The 13,955-nt window shown below is 34.0% G+C and overlaps 1 long non-coding RNA gene across 1 annotated transcript; it reads right to left on the bottom strand.

Moving 5' to 3' along the window:
* Positions 1–2,897: 2,897 nt before the first annotated feature.
* On the bottom strand, positions 2,898–8,994 carry LOC124451620. Its single transcript, XR_006950580.1, has 5 exons — positions 8,823–8,994; positions 5,488–5,547; positions 5,324–5,365; positions 4,193–4,257; positions 2,898–3,145 (listed from the first exon to the last, which is right to left on the bottom strand). It is a non-coding gene; the product is annotated as an uncharacterized LOC124451620 (long non-coding RNA).
* Between the last annotated feature and the right edge of the window lie 4,961 nt (positions 8,995–13,955).

Consider the following 13,955-nt stretch of genomic DNA (forward strand, 5'->3'; position numbering starts at 1 on the left):
GCTTTGATATGTAGCCAGCAAAAAGCTTCTTCGTCGGTAGTTATAAAAACGCATGTTCGTAAGAGCCGACAACTAACAACCACAGTTGACTCGCTGTTATGAATTTCAGTTTTTTACCTTGATTTTAGATCATAAGTTTGCTTGTCAAATGCCAAATAAGAAAATACTTTTTGCTGGACAATTTTCGTCTCAGGATCAGTGACTCAACGATTCGAAATGATCTTGCCGGTGCATATTCACAAAACATTCAAAATACTTTTCTCACTCTTTCTTCAGTCAGAAATTGCAAAATTTTCTACAAAGCAGTCAATTTCAGTGAATGTCAGCGGAAATAGATAAATTTTACCACCTTTTTGACAACATCTGATATCTAAAGCCGCTCTTGAGATAGCCGCTCCAGTTATTATAGAACTAAATGATGTGAGCATACTGTACAATACCTATATAGTGGTTCAGTTCACTGATTCAGTAACAGACAATTTTAGGACCTGGAAATATTTGTTGAAACAATTGATTTTAAAATATAGTGTCTCTAATTTTACCAAACTAGTTAACAGCATGGAGGGCGAATTATTAAGTCCCATTAAATTACTTGGAAGGGAAAAGGGGCCTGGAACATGTTGTCAAAAACATCGATGCCGAAAGGAAATTTTGGGTGAAAACTTTCCTCTTGAAAAATTATTTTTGTCATTCACTCGCTCGTGATTTCTAAATACTGAAAGTAAAACCAGTGAAAATAATGGCGAAAACAATCACGATTAGAGAGAACACTGACATCACGAGGTACCGCACGCTAGTGTCCAGGACCGGGTATATCAGAATGCAATTTTCGTCAAAACGGTATTTTTAACCATTGATATTTTCACTTCTATTATACTTACACGAATACTATAGAAAAGCTAAACGCTCATCACACTAAGTGCATTCTGAACTTTTAACTCATACCAAAATGTACAAAGGTGAAACTTTATTTTATAAACACGTTGTGGAAACTTCTCCAATTGTCACAATTCGTTTTATTATAGATAAGTTTGCATAAATCCACTGATTTGTACTAGTAGTTCATTCGTAGTTCATATCCTGGGCTAAATGCTCTTGGTAGTTGGTAGCTCATGTCTATCAACAGTTCTCCCTTGTAAGCAAATATTGGTTAAAAGTAGCCAAATTTTAGCAAAAGACCAAATTCGTTTCTTAAGTTTCTTCATTCTGTATGGCATTAAGTGAACTTTAATATACACTGGAACAATATGTCAGAGGGAATTGAAGCAATATGATGGCAGCCATTTAGGTCGCTCTAGTCCTTTGGTAGACTAAATAGAATTTTTATATTTATAAATTTGCAAAAGTGAACTTGTCCTTGACATAGCTAATCGTTCAAACCACCCAAATATTTTAGTTCCATGTTAAATACACAAACTCAAAAGATTTTTAAAAATTGAGCAATTTGCAAGAGAAATGGTGTTTTTAGAAGCATATATATATACAGCTCAGATCATTACTAAGAATGCAAGATCCTCGCAAAAGAGTTTTAAAAGAGTTTAAAATCTTCATCTTATGAATTTACTTTTTTTATGTAAATGCATATGAAGATTATATTTTAAATACATAAAATTTGTTCTTTTACTGTCAGTGTAAAGCATAAAAAGAGAGAAAATAAAATAAACACATTCATAAAACGGGCCGGTAAGCTTAGTATATAATATTGTTAAAAGAAAACAATAAATAAACGAGGAAAATAGTGAGTCATCAAATAAGATATATCAGTGGAACAATTTTAAACGTAAAAGTCGTAAATTATAAACTATCAGTTTTACAAAATGCTTTAAATATTATATATTTTCTCTATTTCTTGTCATTCAGTCCATCGTCATTCATTGTTTTAGTTAGTCGATCAATCCCTAGATTATTGCCGATTATTTTCTCTTTACAAATATCCTGCTGTAGCATACACTAAGTATAGCGATACAATTTTAAAGCACAAAATCTGTCAAAAACAACAGTGAATATTTTTTCACGTTTGTCAACTGCCAAGAAGCCAAAACAAACGTCAGTTGCAGAAGAAAACAATTAGAAACTGAATTATTTCAGAGGAGAGTTGATTAAAATTTAGCTGGATGTTTGGCTTGAACCAATCACGGGATAAAACAATACAAGTTATGGTTCCAGTAAATTTTATACATTTCACTCGTGATTATAAATTTACCATGGTTACATTTATTACAATGATGTCTTTAGTAGTGTTAGTACGAGCATTGAGCAATCCTTTCTATTGCTTCTTATGATTCTGACATTATCATAAGATATACCATAATATATGATAACAAAGGCATAGTGATTTACTTTTTTCAAGGAGACTGGGACTTTAGGAATCTTAGATCTTAGGATTTCAATTAAATTACACTGGGGAGTGTAGGTCATGCAATGTTTATAGCTTTCACCAATCAATAATCTCATCAACTACATGCTGCACATTGTCCTTTACAATAGACTAACTTTTCTCAGCTATCGTGTACTGATGTCTACTTTCTTGGAGATTTTGATAAATGTCATGTAAAAATAGAACAGCATACACAATTATATGCAAAAATAAATACTGTTGGATCTTGTAGTTCTCCAATTTCTTTTAGTGCTTGCTGTTGTAATGTTTCTTGCCCCTCTGGCCGCTATATACAATAAACAAATATTGAATGAAACATTTTCCTACCACCTTTTAAAGGAAATTTATAAGTTTGGTCGTCCAAATTAAAACTCATGAAAATAAAAATAACTGCACAAGGATAAAATTTGGCACTGAACAGGAACTTTGTGAACTATGGGATATTGGACCGAGAAAAATCACCTTTTGACTTGAACACGTTTTCGGGCACATTTTGATCTTTTTCCATACATTTCTTTAGTTCTTGTTCCAATCTCTGTATTACATTGTTATTTCACGGACTTGCAACTCGAATCTTCGTCTTTCATCGTTTATTTTGCTAATTTTCAACTCAAATCTCCGTCTTTCATCATTTTTTTCGATAATTTGCAACTCCAATCTCCGTATTTCATCTTCTTGTTTATTGTTAGAAACAATGCAGGAACTATTTTTTGTAAAAGCTTCATTGTCACTTGATATCTTACTTGTATCACAATGGATTAAATTTTCCTAAGAAAGAGCAACTATTAATGTTTTCACTGGTCAATTATTTTGTTCAATAAATAGTACTGAGACACAAGTCTATTGTGTTCGTAGTGACATTGTTTTTTTACACTCAGGATTGAATCTGTGAGTTGCCATTTTAAGTAATGTTTCTATATGGAGCAACTGTGCGACTTCAATTATTTAAAAAATAAAACGTTTCGAGCATTGAATATTTGTTAGCTGTTATTCGGGACACTATAAAAAAATTATTTGTCCATGTATGGCAGGATTTTCTCTAAAAGATCTCAAATCAAGCAAGTGAAAATTCCCTCTTCGAACAATTGTGAGATGATTTTGAAGCCCCACTTTTATATGAGCCAGGCTGGCCCACTTTACCGGGTTAGCCTGGCAGTTGCAAATCTCGCCTCTTTAGTATTTACGTTTAATTTCAAATTTGATTCATATGAGAGGCAGGCTGCCTCGTAATGCCGCTTGAGCGAGGCTGGATCTAATAATAAACGGGCTCATGTGAATGCACTAGACGAGCTATCCCGGCATGCTGGGCCAAACATTGCACTAGAGCGCATGCTCATAAAATTCAATGTGGTAGAAAATACGGGCACGTAAAAGGACAACTTTCGGTGAGTTGTGCAAAGTTGTCCATAGAATAATGCATAACATTACAGAGTTTCTTTCAGCTTATGAAAGTAATATGAATATCGGGATTTGGACTTTTATCCTGCTTTCGTAATTAATTATTTCTGTACTTGCCGGGCCAGCCTGCCTCATGTGAATGAAATAATAAACTGGCCCGGCAAAGCAGCCAGCCCGGCTCATATGAACAAGCCCTTAGTGAGTGTGAGTCTTAACATTTAACTAATTTTGACAATCACAAATGAATATATCAATAGCCCATTGACGTCCAGCAATTGACCAAAATTTCGTTTTGTAAACCATGTTCGACTATGATATTATATTCCTAATTTTCTGTTTTGGAAAGCAAGAAAAACCACTGGCGATCAACTGCAAGGGTTAACTTAACAATATATTTTATACGTATAGCCAACATACTGAAATAATCCCTCTTCCGTAAGTCTCTTGAATCTGGTCTCCTATACTCTCTTCTTTGTTAGTGTCTGTAAATTAAAACAATAGCTTTTCTTCAGTTGGTCCTCAATGTTAGAATTTTAAGAACACACTGGAGAATTTACAGGTTATTATCGTTATACAGGACATATTCTTCTTCGGGCTAACGAATGAAAGCCCGAGTTTGAAATTTGGATTATGCTATGTTGGCGCGAGAATACATAAATCAGTTATGACTGATCCGAAGTCGTTGAACTAATTTAATTCCTTCTTGCATCGTTTCACGAGCGAGTGTCACTTAAGGCACGTATTATTATGAAATATGATTTACTTGCATGTTAACAATATGTTGCCACATTTGAAATCATTATAATACACAAATATAACCAAACACTGTTCTCGAGTTGCCCGAGTGAATGCCTGATAGGTGTCTTGTTTTGTGAAATATAACACACGACTGACAGGTCATTCAGTGAAACTTATTTGTGTTTATATTTACTAACCATTATTTACATAATGCACATGGTTTTAAAACATAATAATGTATGAGCATACTTTATTGCATGTTCTAGGTTTATTTAGTCTGTACGCGATCTTTCGATACAATAAAAAATAACTAAGAAATGATAAATATGTATGTGTATTTTAATGATATTCATTAGGGGAGAAAGGAATCTCTTTAAAATACACTGACTGAAATTTAATACTGACGAATTTGAGCCACTTTCTTGATTACAAAAGAAACTTAAACTTTGAAATGGTATAAAACGTACGCATTTATGCTTAAAAAAGGAAAAGGATCAAGCTCATACGGGTAATAATACATTGTTTTTAAACATAATATGCCATGGCGGAGTAAAATACAGTTTGTTCTCTATATTACTCTCAAGAAGAGTACTAACACCCTTTAACAGCCTAAAATTGTAAGAAAAACGGAAAATTGATTTGGAGTTGCATAACCTATAACTAAACTATATGCTTTTCTTAAAAATGTATGATGTTTGTTGTCGTGGTGCATCTTCTTGCAAAAATAGTCGTACTATGCTACTGCTGATTTATTTTATCTTCCCCAACAATTCATCAAGCTTCTGTTTATTCTCAACTTTTCATGTATACCTCAAAACTGTCCAAGTCTGTATCTTGCGCCTCGGCCATGATCTGACATAGAAAATGAATTTCACATTAATCGTTCAGGACATTGCCAACATGGTGCTCATTTCATTGAGAAGCAGCCTTTCAAGTGGAATTTTTGACAACATGTAAACAAATTAAGATCTTACCACTTTTATTTTTATACTTCGTAGATCTTCCCAACTATATTGAATGAATTTCAAGCCCAACTGCAAAAAAGAGTAAAAAATTAAGAAAATCAAAAAATTTTGTCGCAAAAAATTCTAAATATCCGTATTTCAAGTTCAAACATCGGAATAAATTATAAAGATCTATGATATGAAACACGTAGAGAATGTACTCTATTGTATGGAGTATAGGCAGAACATCACAGTGAACAAACGCACCATTACGTAATTATGTCTGGATTATTATGCCGGGTTTTATTTAATTTGAAAAAGTATTCTTATATGATTTTTTTTTAATAGAAGAATTTTCAAGATTTTTGATACAAGGAACAACGTTTTTGGCGAGCAGCCTCCTAACCCCTCGTCAAATTGTTGAGACGTCAATTTTTCGGGCATGTCAATTTGTCCATTTAATATCGTGCAGTTAATTTTATGAAAATTTTGAATCCAAACCAGCGTAATTTATACTATAAAAGAGTGAAATGAAATGCACGTAAATCTAATCTAAAGAAACTTATGCTCTAAAATGGTTGAATTGTAAATCCAATCTATGGAAGGCCTGCAAATAACAGTATCCAAATTTTTCGATACTTGGTGTAAAAATCGACATTTTGTAAATATCGACAAGTATCAATACTTGGTATCAGGTATCTTACAAACGAAGGTGCGAGAAAATTCCTTAGATGCTTGTTTTTGGTAATATTTTGTTGATTTGGTGATTTGGGAAGCTTGGCATAGTAATTTTCTAGTGATTGATAGTAGTACATAGTAAGTGATTGCAATCTAATATTTAGCGGTTTGATATTATGATATATTGCAGAAACTGATATTTTAAAGCACCAAGTCAGTGTTTACTAGATCTTACACAGCATGTACTTGTTGGTATAAAAGATCTAGGGACTTGCCACAGGGACAGCGGAAGCAAGAGACAAAGCAGACAGGACTAGCTTAACTTGAATTTGCAATCTCAAAAAACTGCAATTATGATCTTCACATGGTATGTTGCCTCCAATCATTTCTTCTGCTGAGTTAACCATGCGAATGACCGTTAAAATATGTTCTGACCTAATGACGTTCAAAAGAAAGCTTGCATAGTCCAAAATATGTAAATAAAATTTAACTGATAAGTTCCTATTCACATAAAATTTGCAACAATCCTCTCCATTCCGCAAATAGGAAATGCTGCCTATAAAACTGCGCCTGTTAAAAAAAGCCAATCTTTTGCTTCAAGTGTTACGTTGCTGTATTCATTTGGTAAAGACTTTAAACCAGACTACACATTTCGTGTTCCACTGAAAATATGACTCCAAATCTCGATCAATGCCAACCTAATACTCTCGTCCTCTAGCTCTTCCGATGGAGCTTTACCAACATTGGAGAACAACGACCCTTCTTCTCCTATGTTGGTATATAATTCGTCAAAACTTACTAGCCGAAGGTTTGTCTCAGAATTTAGATTTCTGGGTGGATGTCATTAATACGAGTTAATTCCTGTACCGCAAACCCCCCTGCCAATTCCCAACTCATGAACACAAATTTATTTACGGTGTGATGATAATTATTTGCTTATCTTCGTGGGGGGTATAAAACTAAACAATAATGGCAGGCACAGTGACACACTCTTAATGTAAAATGTGCAGTACAGAAATAGCCTTTTTTGTTGTTTTTTAAACATCCAGTCAATTATTTGATGTTGTCACGATATTTAAAATATCTACGTACGACAGTGTTTATGTATGTCGAGGATAGAAACCGTCTCAACGACATAATCGACATTAAAGAATCAAGTGCACGCTTGAATTGAATTGAAACCGAATAAAGCGTCTGTTGATTAACAGCTGGGCAGCAGTCATGATTATAATAAAAAGTTTCACTTGGCAGAGATTTTGAAAATTTTGTATCTACCAGCAAGCAAAGTTCAGAAAGTTGATAATTTTTACCATAAATCATAAATCTCTGTTTTAGTGTTTTGTTTGCAAATGTGTGTGCAGGACTGCAAGTGTGTTTATCATATGCTCATCATGCTTAAGAAAAACAAAATTTTCCATACCACAGCGCATGTAATAAAAAAAGACAATAAATGTAGTTTGGATGTGATAAGACAATGAAAAAATTCAAAGAAGAATATATCTATTATATATATATTGTCATTGCTGCTGGCTCATAAGTCATTCATTATTAGATAACTAGCTCACCCGGATTAAGAATTTTTAGTTTCTGGGGGTGCAACAAAACATTGTCGATATTCATTTAAGTTTAGTTTCACAGCTTTTACACGGATACATAGGTACATAATCCATTTATTTCTCGATTTTCTCATATTTTTATTCATGTTATAGGTAATACTATTTAATGTACACTGTGATTAGTTTCAAACAATGGGGGCTCTGGGATAGAGGTGGACAATTAGAATGAACTGGGATGGCGTGAAACTTAAGCTGAACTAAATTGTTGCAAAAGCCTTTTTAAGGAGTTTCCATGCTGGTTGTAGATGTTAAAATAAGTTAAGAAAAGTGATTCTTATCTTATGATGAGGATTCAAACATTGCATAAAATTACATTGCAAAGTGTATTTACTTCAGAATTCTTTTGCAGTCAAAGAATTTAAGGCTAAAATGTAAAATCACTAGGGCAACAACATTACCAAATGTAAAATGTATTTGTGGTTTAAGCATTTTTAATTTCAATTTTAAAATAACATGATGTAGTCATTGTTTTGAAGCTTTATTGATGCTCATTTGATTTTTCCAATTGATTATATGGACAAAGATATTTTGTGGTACTGGTGTCATAAAGTTGAAAGGCAAAGTTGTATGATTAAATTGCTCCATGGGAAATTTAGGGATCAGATATTTTCCATTACATGTGGTTTGTCAAATACTATTCATGGTATACACAATTTACTGGCATTAAAAGTTTTGCCTGAAATATTTCATGCTTAGATTTCAGTGAATTACTTTAATTAATTTTCAATTTCAGTAAATGAACAATTTTGAAGTTGTAAACAAGGCGAATTTGGATTGTAGATGGCATGTAGAAATAAGAACTTTCAGAGTGAGTTGTTTCTCATGGTCTTTAACCCAAAATCGTTAGAGAATGATTTCCGCTTCTTCAAAGACGAAAATACTTTCTAGTTCATCTAGCTTTGTGAAGTTGTTTGCTTATTAATGAATAAAGTCTTTAACACGCGATCGACAGAACTAGAAATTTATGCGACATTACAACGAGCTGGAGATACAAATTGCAAAAGCGCAGCACTAATTCACGGTTCACCTGGGATAAAACGACGAAAATGTAATGGATTATCAAATACTTACTTCTTTCCTTTAAGTTTCTTTAAGGACAATACTTAAGGGATTTGTTTGACAGTGATCAAAGAAAACAAACCGTTACTTTCAATAAAATGATTCTACGAACCATCTCGATGTTAGCATCTGTTGCACCAAGCTTATAATATGTATGCGAAAATTTTGATTAGAGCACAACATGGCCTCAACTTTACAAAAGCTGCATTAAATTAAAGAAATAAATTATAATAATAATTGTTGACATAATTTCGTAAAAGCACTATTGCTAATGCGCTTCTAATATACACGACGAGTTTTTAAACCTTGTATCATTTATTATTTCATTCATACTGAAGATGGCATCATGAGATGTCGAAACATGTCTATTCTAAAAACTCGTGTATATTAAATGCGCATTAATAATTGTTGAAAATTGAAGAGTTTCGTGGAATGTAAACATGTCATCGTAAGGTAATTCTTTACTGAAGAAGGCTAAATCTACGAAAAATATTCAATTGACTTTTTTTCTTCCCATCTAACCCATTTGTATCGATTTTTGCTGCATTTAGTATTTAAAACGGCGTGAAACTACATTGATTCAAGTTTTGATGAAAAGCTAAGAAATAAAAGATGTTTACTATTGTTTGATAAGACTTATGCAAACCGAGGGAGAACTTGAGCGCAGATAAGTACAAGCACGAGACCGAAATACATACACAAAAGATACATCGATATCAAATACATCCACAAAGACTTCACAGCCAAATATTTGAAATAAAGCCAGTTTTAAAAATGTTGAAACTCTTAATCACAATCGAGATGATTGGTGTTTATTTCAATTCAGTTCACTTTCATTTCAGTTTTAAAATAGACGTGGCTAAAATCAACTTTTCTCGAAGCTTTCTGTACGCTAAGCGTAATAAATGTCGATATCACCGTAAATCGTCAAAAGGCAGACATTAAAACTCAAAACTTACAGTGATTTTTCTTTTATTTAACAGCAGCATCTGCTGTCTATGTTTTATCGAGAAAAGGTAGCAATGACGTCTAAATTGTGCAACGCATTTAAGAATAACATAAAGTTTTACACTAAGACTAAAAATCATATAGTTACCCGCGCAATTTGACGTAACAATATTTAGTTACCAGCTTTCTTGCTGCTCATTATCTGACAAATAAATAAACGTTGTGCAGATCGTTATGTATGCCACCTGCATAAAACCATAATGATAGGCAATAATCTCGCCACAATCTTCATTGCCATTGTTATTACTAGGTTGGCTTCCCCCAGTTGGTGAAAACCGGACGACGGCCATTAGTAGTGTAGAATTTCAAGCCGAGGCCTAGGGCCGTCTTGAAGAAACCAATAAAAGCCTTATTTATCCTTTTTACTCATTTCTGAATAAAGATAGTCATTGTTTGTCTTTGAGAAGGAACTGCAAGTTCAGCACCTTTATCCAGACAATACTTTCTTGCATTAAGCCAGGTGGTTGTGTGATTACTGAAATAGTAACAATTTCCATGTACATACTCCAACCTATATGAGAATTTTAACTGTTTTCAAAATTTCTCAGTTAAACTAGTTTTTATTCTAAGACAATATTAGTGCTAAACTCTTATGTGCACTTACCATTCAACCGTCTCCAAGCACTTCCCAAAACAAACAGCAGTAGCAGTACTTTCATGTTGCTGTTCATTTTCTCAATGATGTTTTTTCTTTAAAAATGGAAAGTGTAACTTATTACTTGTGTACTCATGTATTTTAGTGAATCCTATTTCTTTGAGAGTATTTTATTGTATCGTGTATTTTTAGTGCTTCTCGAGGTGTATCCTTGTGCATCTTATTCGTTTAGTTTTCCTGTTCGAATGATGTAGCGTCAAAACGAAACATGTGACTATTACGACCCTAGTGATACATAAGTTAGAGTAAAGTAAACACAGCCAGAGGCCACATTAACTTTTATCCGGCATGTTGAGTGCCGACAGACTGTACCGCTGGTCAAAGAGCAAGTATTTTAATAAAACAGCAATGACAGTACACAAGCTTCATTAGTTAAAATATTTATTCAAAATTTAAAGGTTAAATTTCAACCAAGAGTAGTATCATAAAATCCACAATTAGTCTGTTCAGTTTTCTCAATGTGATTGATGAAATTAGCTTTCTTAAGAAAGTTTCTCCGCCTGGCCGGATTGAGACGCCCAACAGGCCGCATTAGCCCGCGAATCCTGGTGAGACCCTGAGTTAGAGTATAAGACAAAAATTTGTCATCAAATCTGGCAGGGACAGAGGAGGTTATTCCCCTCCCCGCCCTTATTAATTTTGCCGACGTTTTACTTTCTGAAAAAAGAGCCCCTGCACGCTTACTTTTTAACGAACTTCAGTGCTAAGAAATTCCATATAAAAGTGGCAGAAGAATGATGTAAGAAAACTTGGGACGCTAATAGTGTGAATTACATGATAGTTTATTGCTTTGAACAAAAGCAAGGCAAGATAGAATTGAGACCAATAAAGGTTGCGTTTTGGATTGATCGACTTGCCAAGCTAAACCCAGAGCGCTAGGGTGTGTGTGTGTGTGATTGGCGACGAATTCAAGTTCGTCAAAATATATAGTTGCAGCTCTTGATAGTAACGCTGTGGCAGCGTGTACACTTAGAAGAGGGGCAAGGACACAATGAAAAATGCAGTAGAAATGCTGAGCTTTTAATTCGGAGTTACGAGAACTTATGTCGCCGAGATAGGCTCGGTCATCCTGCTCTTATGGAAATTTTTTTTAATTCACAATTTTTTGACCAGACTGAAATGTTAAAGATCTGTGAGAATAGTTTGTACACATCACAATCTCGTTCTATACAAAAACACTTCGGTCCGATATTTCTCCGAAAGGAAAAAAACCTCGCGCTTGGTCAACAAGTAATAATGGTTGATTACCACTGATATTTTATGATAAAAGCTACTCAATGTTTGAAATACTCTCACTAAACTGAATAAAATACTAGTTTTAAGGACGTAAACATTCACAGAAATGGCGTAAAACGAATTTAAACTTCTGTTTTGAATTTGAAGACCATCTCTGAATTACCATAACACCTAGCGTATCTAGCAAAGAAACAGGTAATCTAATTTTCTTAACAGATCTTTTCTGATGGCCTCGAGAAATCTTAACTCATTTCCTAAACCTTTTTTGAGACATTGTCCATCACAACATTTGTGTTTTGCGTTACGCAAGTCATTATATATGAAATGGTTATGAAGTACTCACGTCTTATCTTTGAGTAGCAGGACAACGTTTACAAGATTTGGTTGACAGTACGGAAAAGCAAAACGTCTTTATAAAGTATCTTATCAAAGCGCGCGTCTTACCACTCAGTTCGACGATTGACGGATTTGACATACGTATGCAAAAGTTTCTTTCAGAGCGCATATGGTAGTTGGGTTACATGAAACAGCATTTAATATTAATAACAATTGATGAAATATTATAAAGTTTTGAAGAATGTAAAAATGTCAATGTTGGGTAATACTTCACGTAATAAAGAAACCAAAAAACACAAAAACATTCAGATGACGTTTATTTGTTTCTTTCTATAACCATGAACACTTTGACGAATTTAATATTGAAATTTTTTTGCAAATATGTTGGAGTTTTGAAAACAAGCACTACACACAATGTTTATGGTGAATGAGATGAAAGAGTTAATGAAACATGCGTTGTAATTATTGATGGTGGAATTTTAATAAAGTATATCGTTTAAGGCCGGGTCCATCGTTACATATTTGTAGATGTAGATTGTGCAGGTTAGTAGAATCCTGAGAAGGACTGTTGATGCTGTCTACAAACATGTAACACCAAATTATCTCATAAAATCAATTCTTTTACTTGTGACTTTTTGACAGTAGTTAATTTTCATTTCGTCCTTCAGTTTTCTCTTGCATCTAGTATTCATTTTGCGCAATTTAATGTTGCTTAATACAAATCAATCTTCCAATAACTCTTAGGCAATAATAAAGTCTTTAAACCTATAACGTTTTCTGAAATCCGGCAAATCAACTTTCGCTACATGTTAAGATCTGGAAAAATGGTCTTCACTACAAGATCAAGTCATATATATGTCATTAAGTTATACGAAAAGATGTTATTATTAGGCCTCGTGCATAAGCCCTTCCTTGTATAATCTAAACCGATAAAAACCGCATTTTAAGCATTTCTAGAAATTGTGTCAGTCAGCATGAGCATTTTATAACTTACATGCATGTCAAATGTCATTTCGTGAACAATTTCCATGTACTGCGCGTTATAAGTTGTCACATGGGTAGGGATAACGTTCCAGCATCAGCATTCAGTGCGTGCATTAGCAGCGTCTCAGCAATTTTGAGACTGACAATTTTGGAAATTTCAAAGTCAGCCTCGCCCGGAAGAAAAATAGCCGCGTCAAAACACTCATGAAAACGGGAAGTTTCAGAAAATGATATAACGAAAATTGTAAATGAACTCATCAGTCATCAATATGTCAGAAAACAAACATCAAATCCACCCCCCAATTCGTCACCTTCGAAAGCCTTGGCCAAGGTTGCTTATTAGTTTAAATGATGAGAAAAGAAGGCCAGAAGTAACTTAAAGCCTTGCAAAGGATGTTGATAAACTTCATCGCACGTAGCTCACTGAAGAAAGATTAAAAGAGAAACAGGGTTTTCCTTCAGTTAAAAAAATGTATGGCCATGGAACCCACCAGAGTAAACTCGGAAAATTTGCAACAGCTGCTACCCAAAAAGTGCAGAGCTTCTTACTAAATGGACTAATCAGTTGAGCAAAACTCTCCTCTAGCTTGCAGAAAGCTTCTCTAAGGCGAAAGCAGAGAATTACTTGTAAAACAAGCTCTTGATACTTTATCCTTAATTGCACAAGCGAATAGAGAGTTAAAAAGTGACGACGAGAATCAACTGACTAAACCTAAACTCAACAACAAAAATCTCACGTGTTTGACTTGTAGTGCAAAAAAATAAAATTCAAAATTTAAAGGAGACGAACCTGTATGCTGATTTTTGATGTGATTCTTGTGAATTCTGCCACTTGTGATGCAGTAAAAAGGTGATCACATCCCTCTACTCTCAAAAGTCCACCCTTGACACTTACCATCATTTGGCCAGTATGCTTTAGAAATGGA

Source organism: Xenia sp. Carnegie-2017, unplaced genomic scaffold (genome assembly GCF_021976095.1).
Source record: "Xenia sp. Carnegie-2017 unplaced genomic scaffold, XeniaSp_v1 HiC_scaffold_13, whole genome shotgun sequence".
NCBI lineage: Eukaryota > Metazoa > Cnidaria > Anthozoa > Malacalcyonacea > Xeniidae > Xenia > Xenia sp. Carnegie-2017.